This window comes from Mandrillus leucophaeus, unplaced genomic scaffold, assembly GCF_000951045.1.
Source record: "Mandrillus leucophaeus isolate KB7577 unplaced genomic scaffold, Mleu.le_1.0 Scaffold1255, whole genome shotgun sequence".
In the NCBI taxonomy this organism is placed as follows: Eukaryota; Metazoa; Chordata; class Mammalia; order Primates; family Cercopithecidae; genus Mandrillus; species Mandrillus leucophaeus.
The window spans coordinates 57,532-84,369 of record NW_012100932.1 but is presented as its reverse complement, the minus strand read 5'-3'; the positions used below and the strand labels follow the sequence as shown (position 1 = coordinate 84,369).

Sequence of the window (26,838 nt, the reverse complement as noted above, 5' to 3'; positions counted from 1 at the left end):
CCAGAGAGAAGTCACAATGCCCTTTATAGGCAGGGCTCAGGCAGAAGACTCATATCACTTCGGTCTATGCTGGTGCCAGTAATGTGTAAAAATTCCCTTGGTAGGCAGGGCCCCAGGAAGGAGTTTCACATTACTTAGATGATTGGTCCAGGTATGTGTCACAATTTTATGTGTGGGCTGGGCCTAGGAAGGAGAGTCAAATCACTCATATACCATGAAGGTATATGTCCCAGTCAAACACTTGGAAATGTACAGAAATGAGTTTCATAGTCCCACACAAGTTCTGGATTCACGTATGAGAGGCAACTCCTACTGTGAGTTGGGTTCAAGTACAGGAGTCACAGTCTCAATAATGGGCAAGGTCTGTGCGTAAGAGCTCCAATCCCACCTGCAGATTGTGTTCCGGTAGGGGAGTCACCACCTCACAAGTCTGTTGAATCATGGTTGGAGACTCACCAAGCCACCTGTAGACAAGATCCACATATGAGAGTAACAATTCCAACTTGCAACTGTTTTTATGTGTGACATCAAGTATCTCATTAGATAGAGTAGGCTGTTTGTGTGTGAGACTAGAGATTGTGTCAGCTGGGGCTGGATATGAGGGTCACAATCTCACCTGTTAGCTGGGCCCTGTTATAAAACTTTCTGTATCACTCTAGGGCTTTATACAATAGGCCTGAGTGTTGTAATCTTCTGTGAATTTTATAAAAGTAGGAGAGCTAGAACATTAGCCGTGGCTCTAAATCTGGCTAGGAGAGTCAAAATATCTCCTACTGGCTGTGTGTCGGTATGAGAGTCATCATTTTTCCTGTGAGCTGGGCCCAGGTATGTGTCACAATTTCACCTTTGTGCTGGGACAAGACGGGAGTCACATCACTTGGGTGCTAGGCCCAGTGATATGTCACAGTTCCCCCTGTAGGCAGGGCACAGGCAGGAGAATCACATCATCTGACTACTTGGTTCAGCAATATGTCCTAAACTCTTCTGTAAGTAGGGCCCTGACGGAAAGAAGAGTCATATTACCTAGGTGCTGAGCCTACTGATATGTCACAATGCTCCCTGTTATCAAGATCCAGGCAAGAAAGAAGAGTCACTTTACACAGTTGATTGGCTCACACATTTGTCACAATCTTCACTGTGGGCCAGGCACAGGAAGGAAAGGAGAGTCACGTTACCTAGCTGATGGACCAGGCCGTATGTCACAATCTTTCCTGTAAGTAGGGCCCAGGTGGGAGCATCACATCACTATGTACTTAGCTCAAGTATGTGTCACAATCCCAACTGTAGGCTGGGCCCAGGCAGGAAAGTAAACTTAATAACATGCTATGCAAAGGTATATCTCAAAATCACACCTGCAGGAAGATCCTGGAATAAAATTTCTAATCCTGCACATGTCCCAGCTGCAGATATGAGAGTCAACAACTCCTGTGAGCTGCACCTATGCATGCAATTTACAATCACAACAGTGGACAGGATCTGTGCATGACAGCCTCAACTCCACATAAACACAAAATCTTAATAGGACAATCTCAGCCTAACAGGAGGGCTGAAGTTTTGTCCAAGAGTTATTTTACCTGTCAATCAAATCCATGTATTGGAATCACCATTCCAACTTTTGACTGCCACCAGGTGTGAGATTAGGAACTTCAGGAGTGGGCTGTGTCCATGCATGGGGGTGACAGTCCTAGTTGTTAGGTGAGTGTGCTATGAGTGTCACAATCTCATGTGTGTGCTGGCCTGTTACAATATCTCTGTACCACCCAAGGACTTATAGGATATGCGTGAGTTCCCTAATTTTCTGTGACTTCTCTACAAGTAGGATACACAGAAGCATACCTGTTGCTATAAGCCTAACTATAAGAGTAAAAGTTTCTCTTATTGGCTAGGTTCAGGTATGAGAGTCATCATTATGCCTGTGAGCTGAGCCTAAGTATATGTCACAATCCCAGGGGGCAGCAAGCAGAAAAGTGAGTCACATCATCTTGGTTCTGGACCAGGGATACGTCATAATGCCTACTTCAGGCAGAACCTAGGCAGGTGAGTAGCATCATGTGGGTGCTTGGCACATTTATATGTCTCCATCTTTTCTGTAAGCAAGAACCAAGCAAGAAGAGAGAGTCACATCACCTACATGCTTGGCCCAGCAATTTGTCACAATCCCCCTTGTAAGCAGGGTCCAGGCAGGAGAAAAGAGTTGTATCACCTAGATAATGGGCCCAGTGATATGTCACAATCCCCACTTGGGACACAACAAAATGAAACAAGAGGAGTCACAGTACCCATGTGAAAAGCCCAAAAATGTGCTACAATGCTGCCTGTAGATATGTTCCAGGAAGTCGAGGTAAATTTCATTCCTGATTATCCAAGAGCTATGTCACAATCCCCCTTATGGGCAGCGCTCAGGAAAGACCATCATATCACCTAAGTGTTTAGCCCAAGTATGTGTCACAGTTCTAACTGTGGGCTGGGCCCAGGCAGAAGAGTCAAATCAATCAGGTGCTGGGTAGTTGTATATGTAACAAACACACCCTGGGGGCACTCCAGGGTTGAGATTCACAATCTCATATACATCACAGCTCCGGGTTTGAGAATCCACTCTTTCTGTGTGTTGGGTCCAACTGTGTGACTCACAGTCTCAATGCTAGACTTGATCCATGCATGAGAGCTTCAACTCCACCTGTGAGCAGTGTTCTGATAGGGGATGCACAGCCTCATAACTGTGCTGAATCTTGGTCAGAGAGTCACCATTCTACCTGTAGACAGGATCCATATGTGAGAGTCACAATTCCATCTTTTGACAATCTCCAGAGGTGAGATTCAGAACCTCAAATGTGGGCTGTGTCCATGAGAGTGTGTGACATTTCTTACTGTTGGTTGGTTTTGCCTGAGAAATTAACAATCTCACTGGTGTGTTGGGCCTTGTTAGGACATTCTGTGGCACTGAAGGGTTTTATAGGGTATGTATGAGTGTCATAACTCTCTGTAACCTTTCTACAACTAGAAGACCTGGGACCACACTGGTTGCTCTACGTCTAGCTACGAGAGTAAAATTTTTTCTTATTGGCTGGATCTATGTATAAGAATCATCACCATGCCTGTGAGCTGAACATAAGCAAATGTCAAAATTTAATCTGTGGGCACGAACTAGGCAGGAGAGTCACACAAGTAAATGCTGGGCCAGTAATATGTCAACATGCCTCCTGTGTGCAGGGCCCTGTCAGGTAAGTCACATCACCTGAGTGCTGGGCTCAGCAATATGTTACAATGCTTGCTGAGGACGGGGCTAGGCAGAGTACTCCTCTGAGTGTCACTGTTGGTGGAGTGTGCATAGAGGTGTGAGATGGGCCCATGTACACCAGTAACAGTCTCAACAGCGGTCTGAATCCATTCATGAGAACCACAAGCCCACTTGTGACTCTGTCCTGGTACAGGACTTATGGCTTACATGTGTGCTGAAAGCAGGTCTGGGACATCACAGGGGTGCTAGGTCCAGCAATATGTCACAATCCACAATTTGTGAAGGACCCAGGCAGGAGAGGAGTCACATCACCTAGGTGATGGGCTCATAGGTATGTCACAATGCCTCTTCTTGGCATTGCTCAGGCAGGAGAGGCATCATTTGGGTGCAGGGTCCAGCAATATGTCACAGTCCCACTTGGTGCAGGGCCTAGGAAAAATAGGAGAATCTCTTCACCTAGGTGACGGGCTAGCGATATGTCGCAACTCCCGCTGTGGGCAGGGCATGAGGAGAAGGGAATACTTACATCACTTAAGTGATGGGCCCAGGGATATGTCGAAATTCTTTCTGAGAACTGGGCCTAGGCAAAAGAATCACAGTACCTAGGTCGTTGGCTCAGTTATATTTCACACCCCTATTGGTGAGCTGTACCAAGGCAGGATAGTCAAATCAGCTGCTAGACAAAGGTGTATGTAACAGTCACACCTTCAGAAAGTCCAAGGATGAGATAATTCTGCGCATGTCCCAGCTGAAGGTATGAGAGTCAACACCTCCTGTGAGTTGGGCCCAAGTACAGCAGTAACAATCTCAACAGTGGTCCAAATTCATACATGAGAGCCACAATCCCACCTGTGACTGCGTCCACGTACAGGAGTCACATACTACAGGTATGTTGAAACCTGGTCTGAGATTCTCCAAACTACCTGTGCACTCGATCTATGTAGGAGAGTTAACATTTCAACTTTCTACTGCCACCTAGTGTGAGATACAGAACCACAATAGTGGTCTCTGGCCATGTTGGAGGGTGACAATTGTTACTGTCAGCTGACTGTGCATATGAGAGACACAAATTCACAAATTCACAGATTGACCATGACAGGAGAGTCACATCACCTGGTGCCAGGCCAAGTGATACGTCACAATGTCCACTCTAGGCAGGACACTAGTAAAAGAGTCTGATAATCTTGAATCTTGGGCCCTGTGATGACACTCACTGTACCACCTGAAAGCTTTATACAGTGTGTGTGAGAGTCACAATCTGCTCTGAGACTTTCATGCTGATATAGACCCAACATCTTATCAGTTGCCCTTGACCTAGGTATGAGAGTCAACATCTCCTCTATTGCCTAGGTACAAGTATCATAGTCATCGGGGTGCCTGTAAGCTTGGTCTGAAAATGAGTAACCGTCCCATCTGTGCCTGGATGCACGTGTGACAGTCACATTTCCAACTGTGGACTGCATATGCATTTGAGCTTCAGGACCTCAACAGTGCACTCTGTCTACAAGTAAGGGTGACAATGTTAATTGCCAGCTGTGTGTTCCTATATGAGTCACAATTCCACTTGTGAGCTTGTCTTTATTATTATACTCTCTGTATGACCCAAGGGCTTTGTAGGATGTGCATAAGTATCTTAATGCTCTTTGAACTTTTTACTAATAGAAGACATAGAACTTTACCCATTGCCCTAGCCTAGCTCAGAGTCAAAATCTTTCCTATTAACTTAGTCCATGTATAATAGTGATTATCATGCTTTGAGCTCTGCCTAGATATATGTCACCTGTAGGCAGAAAACAGGCAAGAGAATCAAATCACTTTAATGTTGGGTCAGAAAAATGTCTGTAATCCCCTGTGGACAGGGCTCTGACAGCAAAATCAAATCACCTGTGTGCAGGCCCCAGCAATATATCACAATTCTCTCTGTGGACAAGGCCAATGCAAAAGAGGAGGGTACATCACCTAGTTGATGGTCTCAGAAATATGTCACAATGCCCTCAGTAAGCAGGGCCCAGGCAGGAGAGACACATCACCTGGGTTCAGAAATCAGTGATATTTTAAATTCACTGGAGGGAAGAACCTAGGCAGGAGAGGAGAGTCACATCACCTAGGGGACTGGCCCAAAGAAATGTCACAATGTCCCCTATTGGTTGTCACTGGGTGAGAGAGAAGAGAATAATCATATTACTCAGGACATTACCCGTTTCTCTAAGCCTGGCTCAGAGGGTCAAAATCTCCTTCATTGGCTGAGTTCACATATGAGAGTCATCAACATGCCTGTAAGCTGTGACTAGTTACATGTTGCAATCCCACCTGTGGGCATGCACCAGGCAGTAGAGTCACATTACGTGGGTGTCAGGTCTAGAATATATCACAATTTTCTCTCCAAGCAGGGCTTTTAAAGGAGAGTCACAACATCTGGATGCTAGGCCCAGTGATATGTCACAATGCCCAGTGTAGGCAAGGCCCAGGCAGTAAGGGAGAGTCACATTACCTGGGTGCTGGGCTCAGGGATACATCACAGTACCTGATAGTAGCAAGGCCCAGGCAGGAGAGGAGAGTCATATAACTAAGGTAACGGACCAGTGATATATATTGCAATCCCCACAGAAGGCAGGGACAAGGCAGGAAAGTAGTGTCACATCACCTAGCTGATGAGCCAATAGATATGTCACAATGTGCCCCGTGGGCAGGGCCCAGGCAGAGATACCACATGACCTAGTTTCTTGGCTCAGATAGATGTCACAATACCGATAATTAGCTGGGTCCAGGCAAGAGAGTAAAATCAATCAGGTGCTAGGGAGAATTATATATAACAATCGAACCTGCAAAAAGATCCAGGAATGAGATTCACAATCCTGCATATTTCCTGGCTCCAGGTATAAGAGTTAACATCTCCAGTGAGTTGCCACCAAATCCTCAAACTACAGTCTCAGTGGTGAAGAGGATCCGTGCATGAGAGCTCCACTGCTTTTGTGAACAGTGTGGCAGTAGCATAGTCACAGCCTCACAGCTGTGCTGAATTTTGGTCCGAGATTCACTATCCTACCTTGGGTTGAGATTCACATATGAGAGTCACAATTCAAACTTCTGAAGGCCTCCAGAAATGAGTTTTAGAACCTCCACAGTGGCTCAGCGCATATGTGAGGGTGGCTCCTCTAATTGTCAGCTGCATGAGCTTATGAGAGTCACAATCTCATCTGTGTGCTGGGCCCTGTTATGACACTCTCTATGTCACTCAAGGGCTTTATGATGCATGCATGTCATAATCTTCCGTGACTTTTCCACAAGTAGGAGACCTAGGATCTTACCCAGTGCCCTAAGCCTATCTATGAGAGTCCAAATCTCTTCTATTTGCTGGGTTCATGTACGAGAGTAATCATCATGCCTGTGAGCTGGGCTTAGGTATATGGACAATCTCACTTGTGGGCAGGGACCAGGCAGGAGAGTCACAGCACCTGGGCTTTGGGACAAGGATATGTTAACATCCATCTTTTCAGTAGAGCCCTAGAAAGGTCACATAAACTGGGTGCTGGGCTTAATGATATGTTGCAATGTCCCATCTGGGCAGTGCCCAGACAAAAGAGAATAGTCACATCACCTAAATGGTGGGCCCAGAGATACATTACAATGCCCTCTGTGGGCAGGGCTTTAGAAGGGGAGTCACATCATTTGCTTGCAGGGCTCAGCAGTATGTAATAATCTTCACTGATAGCAGGTAGGAGAGGAGAGTCATGTCACCTAAGTTATGAGCTCACAGCTGTATCACACATATTCCCCCTTTAAGCAGGGTCCAGGCAGTAGAGGATGGTCAAACCAATTAGGTAATGGGCCCAAACCTATGTCATCCACTCTGAGGGCAGAGCCAAGAAAGGATATTGACATCACCAAGGTGTTTGGCCCAAGTATGTTTCACAGTCTCATTTGTGGTCTGTACCCATGTAGGAAAATAAAATCACTCAGGTATTCAGCAAAAGTGTATGTAACAATCACACCTTTGAGGAGGTACAGGGAGAGATTCACAATCCTGCAGACGCTCCAGCACGAGGTATGAGGGTAACCCTGCTGTGGATTGGGCCCAACTGTGCAAATCATGATCTCAATTTTGATTGGATTCATGCATGGGAGCCTCAACCCTCCTGTGGACTGTGTCTGGGTAGGTATAGTAGCTACCATTTACAAGATGCATAATAATGGTACAGATACTGTACCCAGAGCTTTGCATGTATTACATCTCATTAAATCCTCACAACTACCTTTTTCCCAAAGGAGGACACTCAAGGCTCCAAGGGTAGGCGATTTACCTAAAACCACTAGGTAGAACTGGCAAGTATGTCTTTGTTTTTATTTATTTATTCAGAGGCAGGGTTTCCCTGTCTTGTCCAGGCTGGAATGTAGTGGTGTGATCATAAGTCACTGCAGCCTAGAACTGGGCTCAAGTGATCCTCCCACTTCAGCCTCCCAAATAGCTGAAAATACAGGACTGTGCCACCACAACGGGCTTTTTTTCTCTTCTTTTCTTTTCTTTTGTAGCGCAAGGGTTTCCTGATACTGCCCAGACTGAATTTGAACTCCTGGGTCTAAGGGATCCTCCCATCTCAGCCTCCCAAAGTGCGCAGCCTTGCATGGGGAAGGCCAGAGATTCATTTGGACCATCCTGGTGGGTCAGTAGTGGGGAAGAGTGTGACCCTGAAGTAGGCTTTTCAGGAGAAGAGAGGCTGGGGTGTCATTCTTTTTTTGACACAGAGTCTTGCTCTGTCATCCAGACTGGAGTGCAGTGGAGCAACCGTGGCTCACTGCAGTCTCAACCTCCCGAGCATAAGAGAACTTCCCACCCCAGCCTCCAGAGTAGCTGAGACCGTAGGCGCCTACACGTCACCACATCTGACTAACTTGTCATATTTTGTAGAGATGGGGGTCTCGCCGTGTTACCCAGGCTGGGCCCAAACTCCAGTGATTAAGCAGTCCTCCTGCCTTGGCCTCCCAACGTTCTAGGATTACCGGCGAGTGCTGCCCCGCGCCACTGGGGTGTTATCCTTTAGCAGCCAGTCAGAAGCCTCCCATGGCAGAGTGCTCCCTGGTGGGCTGGATAAAGGAGGGAGAAGGAGGAGCAGAGGAGCAGCAGGAGCTGGGCTTCAGATCACGTGACAAATACTTTGATGGAAGCAGACACGCTTCTGTTTATGCAACCTAAACACTCTACTAAACCTGAGGAAGAATAGAGTCTCCCACAACCGGATGGGAAGAAGAGTTAGGGGGTTGCTGAGGAGTCTGGGGGATGAGGAAGAAGAAACTGAGGGGCTGGATGGGATCCACCCTCCTCCTGGAGGCTGGAGAAGGGGACCATGAACCAGGGACATATTTGTACCTGTCAACATGGAAAACCAATGTGGGGTTGCACACCTTCTTAGGATCCACGTTTCTCCGTGGTCTAGAGGCAGAGATAAGGGGACGGATCAGAGGAAGATGGAGGAAAAGGGCCGCAGGAGAAAGCAGCCTGGCTGGAGCTCCGTGAGGGAGTGGCAGAAGCCTGAAGGGCTTGAAGGTCCTGCCCCTCCTGGGGGAAGGCGGGTCTCTGGAACAGTGAGAGCCAGAAATGCGGAGGCTGCTGCTCTCATTACGCAGGCTCCGCTGGGCGCCCGGACAGGCCTTCATTCCACCCCCAGATCTCCCAGACGGGGGTCTTCGGGGCCCACGAACCTTATTCCTATCCTCTTTTCCCCTCACAACCCTCTTCCTCACCCTTTCGATGTCCACCCTGTCGTCCCCCGAATCACTCTCTTTGCCCCCGCAGACCCAGCCGCCATCCCTCGCTTCCACCCTCTGCGGGTCGGGCCCCTCGCGCCTCCCTTTGTCCCTTTCAGTTTTTCACGTGACCGACTCTCGGGGGCTCTCCTTTCTCAAACCCCTTGGCGTTCTCTAGCTCTCCCTATGGTCCTCTCTTCCATTCGCACTTTGGACCGTACTCTGCCCTTCCCTGGAAGAATCTCTCCTGTTTCTCTGGTTCTAGCCGCCTCCCCATTTCCGAGTCTCAGTCCCTGGCTCCCTGAGTCTCCCTGTTCTTCTGGGGCTCCCTGGCAGGGCTCCGCGGCCCCGCCCCTCTGCCCCTCCCACCGCGGGCCCCGCCCCTTCTCTGTCCCTCCCACCACTGGGCATCCGCAGTCCTGCCCCTGGCGCCCTAAGAGCCAGGCTGAGCCAGTGTGGCTGGTCGAGAGCAAGGAGACAGGAGGAGCTGAGTTGGAGGCGTTCCGCCTTCGGGTGTTCAGCCCTTCGGCCAGCTCAGCGCGGCGCCTGAGGCCCAGCCCCACGCCCGCAGCTCCTCCGGACCCGAGGTGAGCGGGATCCCCAGTGAGCTCCGGCCCCTTGCCTGCAAGCCGTAACCGCTGGCAACATTGTGCTGCTGGCGCTGCCGGGCTGCCTGTCGCCCCCCACCTCACCTCCCCACCCCGGCGTACTGATGCTGCTGATAGTGGTAGTGCCCATCCCGGTGCTGTGGAGCGCGGGGGGCCCAGACAGCCACGATGAGATGCACACCACCGCGTGGTATACTACCCTTACTTTGTACACGGCCCGGCGCAGGCGGGTGGCCAGATGCGTTGAGCTAGCAGAGCGATGCGCTGCAGCCCTCCACGCTGGTGCAGGGCCCCCAGGGGAAGCCGGGTTGCACCGACAAAATGATCCCCCACCCCGGACCTCCCAGGGACCCGAGTCCTCCAGGCCCTTTGCGGCTGCTCGGAAAGAAAGGTGAGCCAGGCCAGCCAGGTCCTCCGGGTCTGCGAGAGCGGGGTCAGCGGCGCCATCAGCACTACCACCTGCATCACGGTGCTGTGAGTCTTCTTCTACCCCAGCTTCAAGAAACCCCACACGAATGTTAGGAGGCGCTCAAGTTTGATGGGCCCTGCGAGGGCACCAGTATGTGCACAGACCTCTGCAAGATTAACCAGGTAGGCCAGTTGGTGGCATGAGGCTGACCCAGGGCAGGTATCTACGGGTCCCGGGGGCAACTGGGCGAGAGTTCGCGGGGTTGCCAGGTGGACGCAGGTGGAGAACCCACCCCACAGCGGCCCTAATGAGGCATCACATACAGGAATGGTTAGACCTAGCGGGTATCCCTGACTCCTCGATTCGTGTGCACCAGTTCCAAGACAGAAGCTACTAGGCACCGGTGGCAAGGAAATGCAGGAAATAAATCCAGGTAGTCAGAGCACAGGGCTCCTAGCGCGGACTTGCCCCTGGGAAGATGATTCAGGCTCATACCAGTGGGCGATAAGCAGAGGGCAAGAATGAAGCAAGAGGTAGAAAGAAGCAGCCTTGGTCCTGCGAGGGCCTCGGTGCGTGGCGGTGTGCACAAGTGGAGAAGGTGGGCTGCAGGGAATGTTTAAGGCACAAAGGCAAGGGGAGCCTGGAGCTCAGAGCCTTAGCTATAAGTCCTCTGCCCTTGGGAAGAGTCATGGGGCTGATCTGACCCCCTTTGCAAAATCTGGGACTGAGGAGCTCCTTTCCCTTACGGCAGAAGTAACTCACACAAGAAGGAGGCCTGGCGGCGGCAGGGGCACAAGTATGGGAGGCGTTTTTCCTCCTGAGGCAAGCGAAGAGATGAAAACTTCCCTTTCTCATGGTCCTCCTGGTCTCTCAGCTCCAATCCCTCCTGAGCCCTGGAGTATGGTGGGATTCTCTCCATTTCCTGTTGCAATTCCAGACCCTGGAGCTACAAGGTGCCCAGCGTGTGCTGACTCCGTGGACAACAGGACCCACGTGTGCTCCTACTCTCTTTGGGATGGCTAGCCCGGGGAGCCACATCCCTGTCCTGGGGCTCAACTTTACCCTGGTCTTCTCTTCCTTTTTTCCTTTTTTTTTTTTTTTTTTTTTTGAGATGGGGTCTCGCTCTGTCGTCCACGCCGGAGTGCAGTGGCGCGATCTCTCACTGCAAGCTCCACCTCCCGTTACCCAATTCTTTTGATATCACCTCTCTTTCCAGTGCTCCCAGCTCAGGGTGGCCTGGGGCCCTTGGAGCATGGCGAGGTTGAATATTCTCTTGGAAGAAGGGGACCCTGGTCAGAACTAAAACAGGGCTGGTGGGAGTGCGAAAGATTCTCCTGAGATTGAGCCCCAAGGCCTTGTGGGAGCCTTTCCCAGGGCAGCTCTATCCTAAGGCTCTGCTGGCCTTCAGGTTTTCAAGCCTCAGAGGCAGGCAGGGGAGGTCAGCAGAAAGCCTCCCAGGTACTGGTAAGTCAGGGCCCTCTTCTCTTTCCCCTGCCTGGTTGCTCCTCCCCTCTGATTTCTGCCCCTCCTCTGCCTCCTTTCTATTGCTGTTTCTTGTCCTTCCCCTCATATATCTGCCTTTTCTGCCCATCTCTTTCTGGGTTTCTGGCCTCTTCCCCCACCCGGAGTCTAACCCCCTCTTTTCTATTCCTTGTGTGTCTCTCTCTCATTTGTGTCTTTCAGGCTTCCCCGTGCCTCTCCTCTGTCTTGGTTGCTGGCCAAATTGGAGACCTGGGTACCCAGCAAGGGCTCATTCCACAGACAGCCCCTTATTAATCACCAATAAGGGTTGCAGCAATGTTACCCTCATCAATGGAATTTCTTCCTTTCCCGAAGAATTTTGTGCTGGCACAAAGCTGAGGTTTCAGGGGGTTGGGGGCTTGGCTGGATAGGGAGGCAGTCAACAGACCACTGGTTGGTTCTAGACCCTGCTCCACCTCAGGAGGTCCCAGCAGAGCCCCAGAGATGAGGAGAAACCCCAGAAAGAGGCCCAGAGAAGAGGAGGCCCCAGTGATGGTGTGTGCTTAGGGTGGGGGAACTTGCTTGACACTGGGAGGTGAAACTATGTCAAAAGCCCCTTCTCTTTTCTTTACCGGGGAAGGGTATTCACTGGAGATGGGACCACACGCTAGTAGAAAAGAAAGAAGGTTGCATTAACCTGGGATTTCAAAGGCCCAGCACTTTAACAGTTCTTCAAACCAGTCCCTAACCCCCCAAAAAACCCAGGGGAAATAGGCCCATAGCCCCTCCCCCCTATCCTTTATGACTTCTCCTTCCAAATTGCCTGACAGACTCATTTAATCTCATTGGTCATTCCCACTGTTAGTTTTGAGCCCCCACTAGGAGCCAGGTTTGGGGCTTGGTGAAAGGAGTTGGGGCCACTTTGGCCTCTAGGACTTCATGCCCTATACTGGAGGAGCAGTTGTAATGTACAATCACACACCCCAAGGAGTCTTGTGTTAAAGCTGGGCTGGGAACCCAATTAGTGACTTCTGTCCCCAAATACGTTGTCTGAAAGGGAGTGATTCATCGGGACCTATCCTGGCTTAAACCAACCAGATGGTGGGGAAAAGATGGTGATCTTGTTCTCTAAAGGGAGGAGATGCTGCTAGGGAGAAAATAAAAAGGTCAAGTGTAGGGAAAAACTGGCTCAGAGGTGAACAAGGACATTCAAATAAGCAGAGAAAAAAAATAACAAGACTGGGCAATGGATTAGAAAGAAGGAAGAAGCTTACACTTCCCACACCTTAGAACCAGGGACTGCCCTTGACAGTGCACTATTTCTTCCTGGCTTTCTGCCTGCAGAGAGTTCCAGAATTTGGTAGAGGAAGTCAGAGCTGAATCTGGGCTCTGTCTCTTTCCAAGGCAAGATGGGGGTGTAGGGTCACCATTGTCATGCTTGGTGTTAAGGCCCCCTCTGTTCTTGTCTGAGGTCTACTGGCCCCTGTCCTTAGAAGCATCCTTGAGCCAACACTGCTCAAACTTGTGGCACCAAGTCCTGGTAATTTGGACATGAGGAGCCTGAGGAAAGAGCTCTAGATCGGTAGTGGTGCCCTGGGTGCCTGCAGCTGCCTCCAAGATCTACAGTTCAGTTGAGTCAGAAAGGACACAGAGTTGATGAGCTAGGCAGGGGACTGTGTGAGGATGCCAGGGCCTATGGTGTGGGTGCTGCCTGTCTGGGGTAGGAGGCTGTGGGGAGGGGAGTATCCCAATGGGCAATGGCCCAGATAACAGAGTCTGACAGAGGTGAGAGGTGCGGGCATATGTAGATTGACGGCAGTGGCATAAAGACCTAACTAGAGATCAGCCTCTCCCTTGGTGGTTGGAGGTCACCCACTCCCCCAGCTATCTTCTCTGGCCCCTAATACATTTCAGATCACAGAGCACAGTGCCTGGCACAGTAGGGACCCAGTAAAATATGTGAAAGCACAAGTATCCCTGATGGGCCAGGCTGGTTTCCTATAGGAGCCATACCTGTACACTGGAGACCCCAGGAGATGTTTCCTGGCTACTCATTCACACAGTCCCACTGACCAGACAACTGCCTCAGTTTCCCCTCCTGGCAGCGCTTGAGGAGATAATTCTACAGTGACCCCTCATAACAAGGCTCAGACCTGCTTTCCTGCTTCCTTGGCAACCTCAATTCCCCAAACTTCCCCTCGGACCACAAGAGGAGTTGGACGCCTCAGCTGTTTCCAGTCGGGTGGAGAATTGGGACTCTTGGGTTCCATTCCTGGATTCCCACCATCTAAGAATGAAATGGCTTACATTCTCCTGCCTCCATGGATAATGAGGATAATTGCAACAATCATGGTGATGAATAATTAACAAATATACGCATAACATTTCTGATGCAGTCACACTGCCAGGAGATTCCTAATGACAGGTGACTGCATTCTAATAAAATCTGGCTATGAAGGAACACACTCTTTTAAAGAGTTAAGGCCAAATTAATCAGTGTAATGGAAATTATTGTTAATAGTAGCCATTAGCAAAGATAATGAAATGCATGTGAAATAATAAATACTACCAGGATTGGGCCCCAGGGAACAATACAGAAGCTGACTGCTTGCTTCCAGCTCTTTCCTAATAGCTCAAAGTCCCATCAATATCTTTTTTTTTTTTTTCTTTACCATCAAAAGTCCTTTACAAAGGTGACAGTGGTAAGGTAAAATCTTCTCATCCATTTTTTGGGACAGAGAATCATAGCTCCTTGACAGACAGCATCTCCTCCCGACCTGAATTTTACTTCCCCATCTTCAGTTAGACAAGTTGTCTCAGCTAAGCACCCAAACAGTTCCTTCCCAGACTGGGGAAGAAGAGGTTGAGGGGAGAGCAGGGACTGGAGAATTGAGCTTTAAACAGAAAACCACGTGCATATATGTTGGACCCTGAAGCTTTGATACAGTTGGCCTGAAGTTCTGGCTCCAGCCCTGGAGAGTGGATGGGCCTCTCCTCTAGTTTGGCTTGGTTCTACCCAGACTTCAGCCTTGGGTTTGGGGGTGGAGCTGCCTTCAGGGAAGGACCAAAATAGAGAGAAACCCAGCAGGGAGAATCTCACTCAGTGCAAACTCCCCACACCACAGGCACCATCCTGAAGGTGGCGGTTCTCTTCCCATTGTCTACACAGAATATCCAGAGAGGCCAGGGATCTCAGGTCTTGTGTTTCCTCAGCTGTTAGAGGAAGGACCGGAGATCATTCATGCACCACCACACAATATCTTATGATTACAGTAAGAGCTCCCACAAGGGACAGCAGGCTCCAAGCCCAAGTGTTGGTGCTCTTTTGACCCACTGTTCTGCCTCTCTCTCCTCACGCCCCATCAAGGCAAGGGCCAGCAAGATGTTCTATGAGACCAAAATTCGCAGGAGGGAGTAAGGCCTAGATTCACTTCTTTCCACCCAGTTCTTTTGTACCACTGTGGGGAGAGATAGGAGAAGCTAAAAGTCCTCCTTGGGTGAGGAGTCACAGCTAGACAGCTTCAGCTCCTTGGAGGCTGTCTCCCAGACCCATTCTAAGCCATGAGAGGAAAAAACATTCCCAGACCCTCCGTGTCACTGCAGCAGTGAGAGGTTCTGGAGTGAACTTCAGACAAGGAGTCCAAAGACCTGACCTGGTTCTGGGGTGATTGTTGATGAGCAGCCTGACATTGGTCTAGCTGCCTGACCTATGGGGCCAAGGCGTGCCCGTTTGTTCTTCCACTGGCATACAATGGAGTAGGTGTCATTGAAGCACATGGCATCGTTATGAAAGCAGAGGAAGGAACAATGAGGAGAGAAAAAGAGGGCCAGAGAATTCCTCTCTGCAAGAAGGACTTCCCAGCTTAGGTTCTCAGCAAGCCAGACAACAAGACCTAGAGGAGCGAAGGAGGATGATTCTACCTTGACTTCAAACTCAGGCAGGGATTAGACCTGCCCTAAAACTCCAGAGCTCCTCTAGGCCCCCTCCCAAAGCACTTTATGTATGATTGGCAGGGAGTGGAGTGGGATTAAGAGAGAAGCTGACATATCATGCCATATCAGTCCTCTCAGACAGGTGAGAAAACTGAGGCCTGGAGGAGGACACCAAGAGCCTGGACAGAAAGCTGGCAGCCTGGAGCCTCGGAGGTCCAGGCAGACACCACCCCAACCCTCAGTCAGAGGCAGGTGGACTCCCAGCTTATTCACTTATAAATCATTCAGGTTTGCTGGGGCACTGGCCCTCCCCAAACCCTCTGCCCGTCCGTTCCTCTTTTTTTTTTTCTTTTTTTTTTCTTTTTTTTTTAAATTCAGTTGCTCCAGAATGAAAGTTTCTGGACGGTAAAAACCATGACTAGTTCATCTACTTTTCTAATGGCCACATATAATGGAAACAACTAGTTTATCTGTTTGAGTTTCCAGACCTTCTCCTTGTTTTTGTATAAAATATAGCAGGAAACTGGAGCAACTCTCATCTGGATACCAACCAAGTATAGCTCTTCCATGAGGGGAGAAACAAACACTGGATGACTCATTTTTCTTACACTGAGATAGATGCAGAATTAACCACTCTTGTCCACCTGATACAGTCTTGCCGTGGACATCCTCAGATATCTCAAAGACTTCAAGGTGAATGTCTCAGGGTTCCCAGTGACTCTAAGCTGATGGCCCAAAGATAATCCAGGCAAGAGACACTTATGCAGATTCTAAATAGAAAAGGAAACTGCCATGGTGAAGCTCCAGAACCTGGATCCAGATGTGATATTACCTGTCCTGATTAGCTAGCTTTTGAGGGAAGACAAGAACACTCCGGTGTCACATCTTAGAGATAGGTAGAGTTGTGGTCTGTCATGGCTCTGTATTTTTTTGTAGCCTTGATCTCTCATTCCTAAGATGTTTGTTTACACTTACAGATTCTGCCATCAGATTCCATTTACATCTGAAACCCCTCCCATAACTGTAGCAAGTCACTAAACATGATCTGTAGAGGACAAAGAGCCACACTGTTAAAGGGGGACCTTAAGATGCCTATGTTGACATCTCAAAAGGCAGAAAATGTTTCCTATGAGTTATCTGCACATTCTCTATTTAATGTCTGGCCTTGTCTTGTGAATTCCAGGCAGAGGTCAGCTCTAATATATAGATTTTAGATGACATCAACTTGGCTCTGCATTCTTGCTTATTACAGCAAGCAAAGTGAAGTAAGAGATTCCCTTATAGAAGCTGCTCTAGCACATTCTAAATGATATGTGTACCTAAAATTAAAAAGCTGAGGCAATGTTATTATAAGCAGACAATTAATTTGGGTCCAGCTTGAAGATTATAACTTGAAAGCATTAATTCAAAATGAATAGAATATACACTTTAATTAGCATCAGTTACAAATGAATTCATCAAGTTAAAAAAAAAAGAGGGACAGTTAGTGGACTAATACAAAGCTTTTTGTCAGGACATCTTATTTATTTACAGAAATATTATTGATTACTGGTTGGCTATACATTATTAAGCTGCAGGGTATTGGCTAGTGTCTAGTACAGCATTATTAGATTAATGTATAGCTACTGTGACAATACTAAGAAGTTCCAAAAGATAAATACATAGCTCAAAGGTGGGAGGAGGACATAATTGTGGTCTCATTTTAATGTCTCTCTGGGCCTGATAACTAACGGAACTTGCATTCTTTAGATAAAAGCTTTTCTTTTGTATCAAATATCAAGACCAAGATTTAGAAATTAAAGCTGCAGATTTAGGTTCGGAATGGATGGAGTAGCAGCAGGGGTTACATGCACATTTGTGGGCATTTTGGCGAAATAAAAAAAAAAAAAGAGAGAGAGAGAGAAAGTTGAGATTCTTTCATCTGTATTCTATTCGATATACAAATTACTCTGGGTTTCCAGGCCTCATGGTCTCTTAATCAGTTTCAGGTTTGAAGATAGAACCATTATTAAAAGAGGTGGAATGGCTGATTGCTGCCCCATAAAGTTTGTAGAAATCTGGTCTAACCTCTCTAGAAGCGATTATAGAGAATCATAGATCACAAATAGGCAGAGACACAATTCTGCCTGCACATTTTGGGGACAACACGCACTTTGCAGCACAATTGTGAGCTAACTGGAAGCCTGAAAGAAAAAGGACCCTCTAGAGTAAGCTTGTTGGGAAACTTGTATGTTTATATCATATCGGATAATTCTGGACAGTGTTTGAAAAATATAACTAGAAGCAAATGGTTTTTAGCCCCAGACAATACTCCACAATGATAGAACAGGAAAAAACTGTTTTATTACAAAATCAAACCAGAATATGACATGCATCACGGGCAACCTGCTTAAGAGATTGCAAAGATAGAAAGACGGTCACCATAATTAGCCCATAAGTAGAAGACTTTACAGCACCATGTTACGCATAGTTCATCCTGCATTCCCCTGGAAATTAAGGAGGCCATCTGTGTAAGCTAATTAGTTGTAATAAATGAAAGGATAACCTTCCCTACATTTTTATGAAAGTAGGTAGTTTTGCAACTTGAAGCCAGGTGCCTGCTGAAGGTAGGGTCTTACTCTCTTACCAAAACTGTTGAATAAGGTGTTATCTGTTTGACTATTTACATTTCAAAGCAATGACTCCCTACTCCTTAAGAATACTAGCCATGATATATGTATACTAGTATATACTAATATATATACACATGCTAGTCATGATGTATGTAGTATTTAAAAAATTGTTGGCCAGGCACGGTGGTTCACGCCTGTAACCCCAGCACTTTGGGAGGCCAAGGCAGGTGGATCACGAAGTCAGGAGTTTGAGACCAGTCTGGCCAAAAACCCCATCTCTACCAGAAATACAAAAATTAGCCAGGCGTGGTGGTGGGCACCTGTAATCCCAGCTACTCAGGAGGCTGAGGCAGGAGAATCACTTGAACCCGGGAGGTAGAGGTTGCAGTGAGTCGACATTGTGCCACTGCACTCCAGACTGGGCGACAGACTGAGACTCTGTCAGAAAAATAAATAAATAAATAAATAAATAAATAAAAATAATAATAATTTTTTTAGAAAAGCTAAACATCACTAATTATTAGAGAAATGCAAATAAAAACCACACTGACAGTCCATCTCACACAAGTCAGAATGACTACTATTAAAAAGTCAAAATATTACAGGTGTTTGTGAGGTTGCGAAGAAATGAAATGCTTATACACTGCTGAAGAAAGTTAAAATCTTTTCAACCATTGTTTAAAGCAGCATGACAGTTTTTCTAAGACCTAAAAACAGAATTACCATTATACCAAACAATCCCATAATTGTGTGGGATTCTTATATTCAAAGAAGTATGCTATTTTACCATAAAGACACATGCACTCATATGTTTATGACAGCACTATTTAAAATAGCAAAGACAAAGGATCAACCTAAATGCCTTCAATGGTAGATTGAATAATGAAAATATGGTACACTTACATCGTGGAATAGTATGCAGCCATAAAAAAGAACAAATTTTTTTTTTTTTTTGCAGCATTGATGGAGCCAGAGACTGTTATTTAAAAAGTAAAACTAATACAGAAAACTAATAAATGAGAACTAAATCATGAGAAAACATGAACACAAATAAGGGAACAACAGACACTGAGACATAGTTGAGGATGGTGAGTGGGAGAATGAAAAAGATTATAAAAAATTTCTTGGGTACTATGCTTAGTACCTAGGTAATAAAATAATCTGCACACCAAACCTCCATGATATGATTTTACCCATATAACAAACATGCGCATGCACTCCAGAACCTAAAATAAATTTAAAAGAAACGAAAATCGGCCCAGCATGATGGCTCACACCTGTAATCTCAGCACTTTGGGAGGCTGAGACAGGCAGATCACTTGAGCTCAGGAATTTGAGACCATCTTGGCCAATACAGTGAAACCTTGTTTCTACTAAAAATACAAAAATTAGCCGGGTGTGGTGGTGCATGCCTGTAATACCAGCTACTCAGGAGGCTGAGGCAGGAGAATCACTTTAACCCAGGAGGCAGAGGTTGCAGTGAGCCGAGATCGTGCCACTGCACTCCAGCCTGGGCAACAGAGCGAGACACTACCTCAAAAAAATAAATAAAATAAACATATAAAAATTTAAAAAATAAAAGAAACTAAAATCTATGTGTGGGGGCGAGTACAAGGTAGGTGGTAGGACTGGTTTGTGCTACATATAGTGGCCTATGTAGGCCGTACTCTGATTTATTCCTGAATGCATGCAGGCAAATTAGATTATGAACAAGCAACACAGACCTCTCTATTAGTGAAGGGAGCAGGTTGCTGCTGCTGATTCAGTGTCTGAGGTTGGGGATATGCCAGGAGAATTGTAGGCACTTTAGTGGTTCTTGGCAAGAAACACTAAAAGCAAAAGTGCTGTGGTAAAATTCTTGAAAGTGGTGCCTAGTCCTGGGAGGGATAAGGACACATCAATATGTAGTGGGTATGCTTGTGAGTGCATGGGAATCACGTAGTGGCAGCTGTGAAAGAAGAGGGTCTGTTATCACAATTTGTTTTTGCTAAGTTTTCAGTTTTCTCTCACCCTGAGAAGAGACCTGAAAGCACAGGACAATGTGATGACAGCCTGTGTGCAGGAGATGAGAGCCTCTCAGCCAGACACCCAGAGACCTCTCCAGGCCATGTCTCTGTGATATTTTTTATCTGACACCAAATCTGCAGAGTTTGCTGAACAACAAATAATTCTCCAACACCAACTCATTGTCTAACATATCGATTCTGATACCAACAAAAGTCAGCATTGACTATGACTCAGGGCTCAGTCTCACAACATTGCCCCTACTGCAGATGCCTGTCCCAAACCCCAAAGTTTCATCTATGCTTCTGAGCCACTGTCTGTAAATCAGGGACTCCCATAATCTCCCTCAAGTTCAATAATTTGATAGAGCTACTCACAGATCTCAGCAAAACACTGCACTTACGTTTACCAGTTTATTATAAAATATGCAACCCAGAAACAGTCAAATGCAATAGATGTATAGCACAAAGGAAAAAGGTGGAAAGATAGGGCACATAGATAGTCCTGGTAAACAGCTGTGATTAATAAGATCTCCATCCTTTGTGTTCTCTAGGAATAGCTTAGTGGAAAGAAACACTCTTCCCCTTATGACTTAGATGGTGCTCTATTTTTTTACTTATCACGTAACCAGACATTGACTCTGCAAATTTCCATCCGTTTCTCATAAAACATCAGCTGAATAACTCATCTTCAGTGGTCAAAACAAAATGCTTCTTAACCAAACTTTTCTTAATTTTCTCTCCTTTCTCAGGGCTCCTGAACTTCGATGTACCCTCAGCCTGAGTCAACATACAGCCCCATTTTCTGTCTCTCCTAAGAACATGCTGACTTCAGGGTAAAACAGTCTCTGATTTAGAATCTAATTTTGCCTTCCTCTATTTTACCATTCTTCTCCCACCTTCTTTCTAATCACGTTTGCTATTCCCTACAAATGAAAGTTTTTGTTTGCCTACACTTAGAGATTTGTAAATATCTTATACTTGGTACTTTCTCCTGTTTTTATTGTATTTTTATTATTATTATTATTATTTTTGAGACTGACTCTCACTCTGTCATCCAGGCTGGAGTGCAGTGTTGCGATGTTGGCTTACTGCAACCTTTGCCTCCCAGGTTCAAGCGATTCTCCTACCTCAGCCTCCCATGTAGCTGGGACTACAGACACGTACCACCACGCCTGGCTAATTTTTCTACTTTTTAGTAGAGATGGGTTTTCACCATATTGGACAGGCTGGTCTCAAACTTCTGACCTCATGATCCACCCGCCTCGGCCTTCCAAAGTGCTGGGATTACAGGCGTGAGCCACCGCACTTGACAATTTCTCCTCTTTTTGGAATTCAAAACTTCTTACCTTAATCTGACTTTCTTTTATTTTACAAAGCCTAGAAACTGCTCCAGAACAAAAACAGCTGTACTTTCAGTAACATCCCACCAATCCCCATCCATCCTAACCCTAATTGCATCTGCCTGTTCATCCCCAGCTTTCTGAGGTTCTGTAGCTTCTCTCAGTATAAAGATTTCTTCCATGACTGAAGTGAGCAGGCTGGGACATTTGCAACAAGGAATCCCCAGAAAGAACTAACTGGTTCTTCAATAACTTCCTTTTTCAGGTTCAGTATTGGCCTTAGCTTGGAGTCACAGGGCTCAGACCTTTATTTCCAAGTCAGTTTTATTCACTTAGCTTTTGAAAAATCCAGCAAAATTACTCAAATGCAGTGTTTATATAAGGGAAGATTTTTAAAATTATTTATTTATTTATTTATTTATTTTGAGACAGGGTAGAGTATTGCTGTGTCACCCAGGCTGCAGTGAAGTGGCGAGATCTTGACTCACTGCAAACTCTGCCTCCCAGGTTCAAATGATTCTCCTGCCTCAGCCTCCCAAGTAGCTGGAATTATAGGCATGCGCAACCACGCCCAGCTAAGTTTTGTTTTTGTTTTTGTTTTTTTCAGTAGGGAGGGGGTTTCACCGTGTTGGCCAGGCTGGTCTCAAACTGCTGACCTCAAGTGATCCACTGCTTCAGCCTTCCAAAGTGCTGGGATTACAAGTGTCAGCCACCGCACCGAGCCAAGGGAAGAAAATTTTAAGGTGCTTACATTATATAGCTCAATGAGAAAAGCAAAAGTATCTATCTCTTTCAGACAATACACATATGATTCACTTAATACCATAACAAATTATTCAGTAAACAATTAGTCATATGGGAAAACTTCTAGGAGGTGCCAAGTCCCATCTCAGAAAATGTAGCATTAAATTCAGAAATCAACATAACTGAATATAGAACAGAGGTGTCCACTGTCTCACATTAACCTGCAGAAAGAGAAAGTAATGTCCTGATGAATCTATGTAATTCACCAATTATGTACTACTTTATGCAAAAGTGTTCACTTCCTACAGTCACAATGAAAAAGACATTTTCCAGATTCTTATCCTTGGTTGTATTCCCAAAGCTAAGGCTTGGAATACTGTTTGAAATCCCCACCCAAAAAGGAACACATCTGAGAAAATTTCTACATTCATTCTGAGGAAGAAAATAATAAATGAGTACTTTTAACAAATAGAATATATGACTGATTTTTTTTCCTGAAACCCACTCTTTTATGCCTTTTGTAATTATTTTCTTACCTTTTGAGCCCTACTGATAAAATACAATTTACAGTTAAGAAACTAAAGTTAAAATAAGAAAACAAATCTTTTCAAGGTGATAAACCCAGCGGGTGGCAGTGCTGATTGGAACCTAGACATGTTTGACTTATATGTCAAGTCAACCCATCCAATCGCTTGCAAGAGTCTCCCACCCCATCTTTCTCACTTGAGTGAATAACCACCATTCCAGGAGACACTGCACAACGCCCTTGTGAGTGCTCCTGGTGTAATTACTTTTCAGATTCTTGCACCATCTCACTAGGGTAAGTTTTTCTTGATTTTAGAAATTCTTTTTTCCCTTCACAAATCTGAGAGAATCCAGAGGGCAGAAATTAATTCTGTGTTTTTCTCTCCATACCAGCATCTAACTGGCTAACCAGCAATGTCAGTGGAAGCTGAGCTGGGTAAAGACAATTCTAATGTTGCTTTTTAGAGGTAGGGTACACCAAAAGATTTCCCTCAGCTCCAGAGCATCCACCTGCTCTCTTGAAAAGCTGCACTACACACCACACCTTGTATTGTCCTTTGAGAGAAATTAACTCAGGGAATCATAGTCACTAGACATTGCAACATTGTGGGTTTCTCGGTTTATTCTCAGGCAATACTGAAAACCAGGACCAGGAATAAATTGAAGTGTGGCTGAAGAAACATCACCCTATGAAGTTTCCCGATTAAAAAAACCTCAACCCAAAGACATTCTGATAAGATCTGTGTGCTTAGAAATGATTTTTTAAAAAAAAGAGGCACAGAGATATTTTATAATACAGTGTCAGGGGATTTCTCTGGTTTCATCTTATGTAAAATATTTACGAATAGAAAACATTTTTTCATAAAACATTGAATAGCATTTGTTAAATGCCATCCAAACGCTTTGTGAAAAAAAATAATAAAATACTGTGTCTTAATGTACAATAAAGGACAAACACATGACCATATACTTTAGGGAGGAAAGTTGGCATTTGGAAATGTCAGAAAAAACTGAAAATTTAAATTTAGTATTTAACTGCAAGCCTCTTTTTTTTTTTTTTTGAGACAGAGTCTCACTCTGTCACCCAGGCTGGAGTGCAATGCCATAGTCTTGGCTCACTGCAACCTCTGCCTCCTGGGTTCAAGCGATTCTCGTGCCTCAGCTTCCCAAGTAGCTGGGATTACAGGCATGTACCACCATGCCCAGCTAATTTTTGGTATTTTTAGTAGAGACAGGTTTCAACATGTTGGCCAGGCTGGTCTGGAGCTCCTAACCTCAGGTGATCCACCAGCCTTGGCCTCCCAAAGTGCTGGGATTACAGGCGTGAACCACCATGCTTGGCCTGCAAGCCACTTTGAAAAATGCAGGGGAAAACCGGTTTTCTGTGGAGCGTGAAAATAATTAAATAGCAGGCAATTAGACTGAGATGGGTCTATTTTCCTGGGCTTTCACTTAAAAAAAGAAACTCAATGCATTTATTGTAAATTATTATATTGGGGAAAACAAAATTCAGGCTTAACCAACCACAAACTGCCAGTTAAGCTTTTGACATAGCCAAGAGATTTTTCAACCGGATCTTACTAATGAGGAAACTACATAACCGTACCTAAACCATTATTGAATTTGGTTTGCTTCTTCATGCAACTTATAAAAGATTTGTATTCAAGCCTCTCCCATGAACCACAATCCACAAACCATAGCTGGGTGCTCTATGATTCCTGAATCGCACTTTGATCAAATTATTTTAATTTTTCTGCCATGACTCCCATTTCTTTTCCGTTTTTCTGTTTTGTTTTGTTTTTTGTTGTTGTTGTTGTTGTTTGTTTGTTTTGAGATGGAGTGTTGCTCTGTAGCCCAGGGTGGAGTATAGCGGCATGATCTCGGCTCACTGAAACATCCACCTTCCAGGATGAAGCGATTCTCGTGCCTCAGACTCCTGAGTAGCTGGGATTAAAAAAATGTGCCACCATGCCCGGCTAATTTTTGTATTTTTAAGAGAGACAGTCAGGTCTGGAGCTCCTGGCCTCCAACTATCCCTCCGCCTCGGCCTCCCAAACTGGTAATATTACAGGTCTGAGCCACCGTGCCCAGCCAACTCCCACAAATTTCTAATAGGAAAAGGAGGAACTGGGGACCCCATGGACCACAGCTCTTTTGTACTCATGAAACCCGCACCCTAAGTCAGGATTCCCCCCTGATGACTCTCCCATCCCTGCACAGTCTGGGAGAGATGCGGGTCTGGGAGTGCAGAGCTGCCCAGAGAGGGCTTCAGGCCAGGACAAAGTCATTGCCGCAGGGAAGGGACAGACGCCCGGGTCCCGGCTGCCGGCCCAGCCGCTGTCTTATGGCTGAAGAGGGCTGTGGGCCGAGCTGGGACTTGGGTCCTCAAGACTCCGAAGCTGACGGCGTGAGAGGAGGCCCGCATCCCACTACAGCCACTTCCCACCGGTTCCAACCAGCCCCCTCCGCGTCTCTTGGGATGGCGGACCCGACACTTTGACCATTTCTAGGTTTCCAGGGTGTCTGGTGTCTTAGCCATGGATCTCCGAATACCTGAAGGTCACAGGACTGCAGAGGATGGGTGTCTAGGAGCAGAGGACACAAAGCAATAAGGTTGAGACCTGGAGCTCTGGATGCAGAAAAACACAAAAGCCCCATTAAAATCCCAGAAGCCGCCCTGTCCTCTCCAGCTGCGTGCTTGATGGGACGGTTTATAATTTAGCCCCCTGAATGGATAAGCTTCAGGCCCTACCCTCTCAGGCCCTGAGTAACAGAAGATTCGACCACACACTGGACTGAATGAAGCTAGAACAACAGCCTAGGCTACAACCTTTGCAGACAGAGCTTCCTCGCTGAGTTGAGCCAAGCCAACCCCAGAGGGCATTTGCATTTAATCTTGTTTACGGTCATATGCATTTATAAGTTATATGTAATATGGTTATTCATAAATGTAACAAATATAACGACACTTTTTTTTTTTTTTTTTGATACGGAGTCTTACTCTTGTCAGCCCGGCTGGAGTGCATTGGCACGATCTCGGCTCACTGCAACCTCCGCCTCCCGGGTTCAAGCGATTCTCCTGCCTCAGCCTCTGGAGTAGCTGGGATTACAGGTACTCGCCACCACGCCCAGCTAGTTTTTGTGTTTTTAGTAGAGACGGGGTTTCTCCATGTTGGACAGGCTGGTCTCGTACTCCTGACCTTGTGATCCTCCTGCCTCGGCCTCCCAAAGTGCTGGGATTACAGGCGTATGCCACCGTGCCCGGCCAATGCTTATTTCTAAATTTACAATTTTTTGACCTTTCTGGCTGGAATTTAAAACAGGTGGAATTGAATGTAACAATTTAATTTGCCACATTTATCTAAAATGTTATCATTTCAATATGTGATCAGTATGCAATTGTTAATAAAGTGTACATATTTTTGAAAAAAAATTTTAAATATACTCTGTATTTTAACGTTCTGGCACGTTGCAATTTAGACCAGCTACATTCCAGCACTCTGCAGCCACACAGGGCCAGTAGCTGCACAGTAAAATGCAGCTGATGTCAGGGGGTGAAGGACCTTAACATTTCTTTTCTGCCAGAGGTGAAGAAACAGCCTCTCCCTACCAACCTCTCTTCACAGTTTCAAGAGTAAAACAGATAATGTTCACAGAGAGAGCAGCCAGAATAAAATAATTACAGGTAAACCACTGCTGGCAATTTGTTACCCATCTTTTTCCCAAATACCATACAATGAACAAAAAATGGTGGGGCCACGGGAGAAGAGAACACCATATCTTCAGATCTGTCCACGGTCTTGACCTCTAACGTTTAGACATAGAGAAAATAGATGGAAGGCAAACTTATTTTGAAATTGTGCCTTGGCCCTAATGGTGAGGCTGTGGTCATCTGTTTCCTCATGTGGTACAGGGAACTGTGTGTGTATAAGCACAAATTACATGCATATATTCCTACATACATTTCTATATTATCTTAAATGACATTCAACTTTAAATAAGAAGAAAAGGAAATCAGTATCTATAGTGTAGTCACTGTTTGCGGGTAACTATTTCAACCTGTCATTAAATCCTGGCATTCTATCTGCTCTGGGTGCATGTACTAGCTAGCTATTGCTTGATTTTAAAAAAATTCTAAAATGTATTATCTCATGATTGGCTGGGTTCATTGGGGCCATTCTTCTAGTCTGAGCTGAGCTTCTTCAGGCATGTGTGGTCAG

General features: G+C 46.1%; 1 pseudogene; it reads left to right on the top strand.

The window, feature by feature from the left end:
* The first annotated feature begins 9,692 nt into the window (after positions 1–9,692).
* Positions 9,693–25,118, top strand: LOC105533519 (annotated as a pseudogene).
* Positions 25,119–26,838: the final 1,720 nt, after the last annotated feature.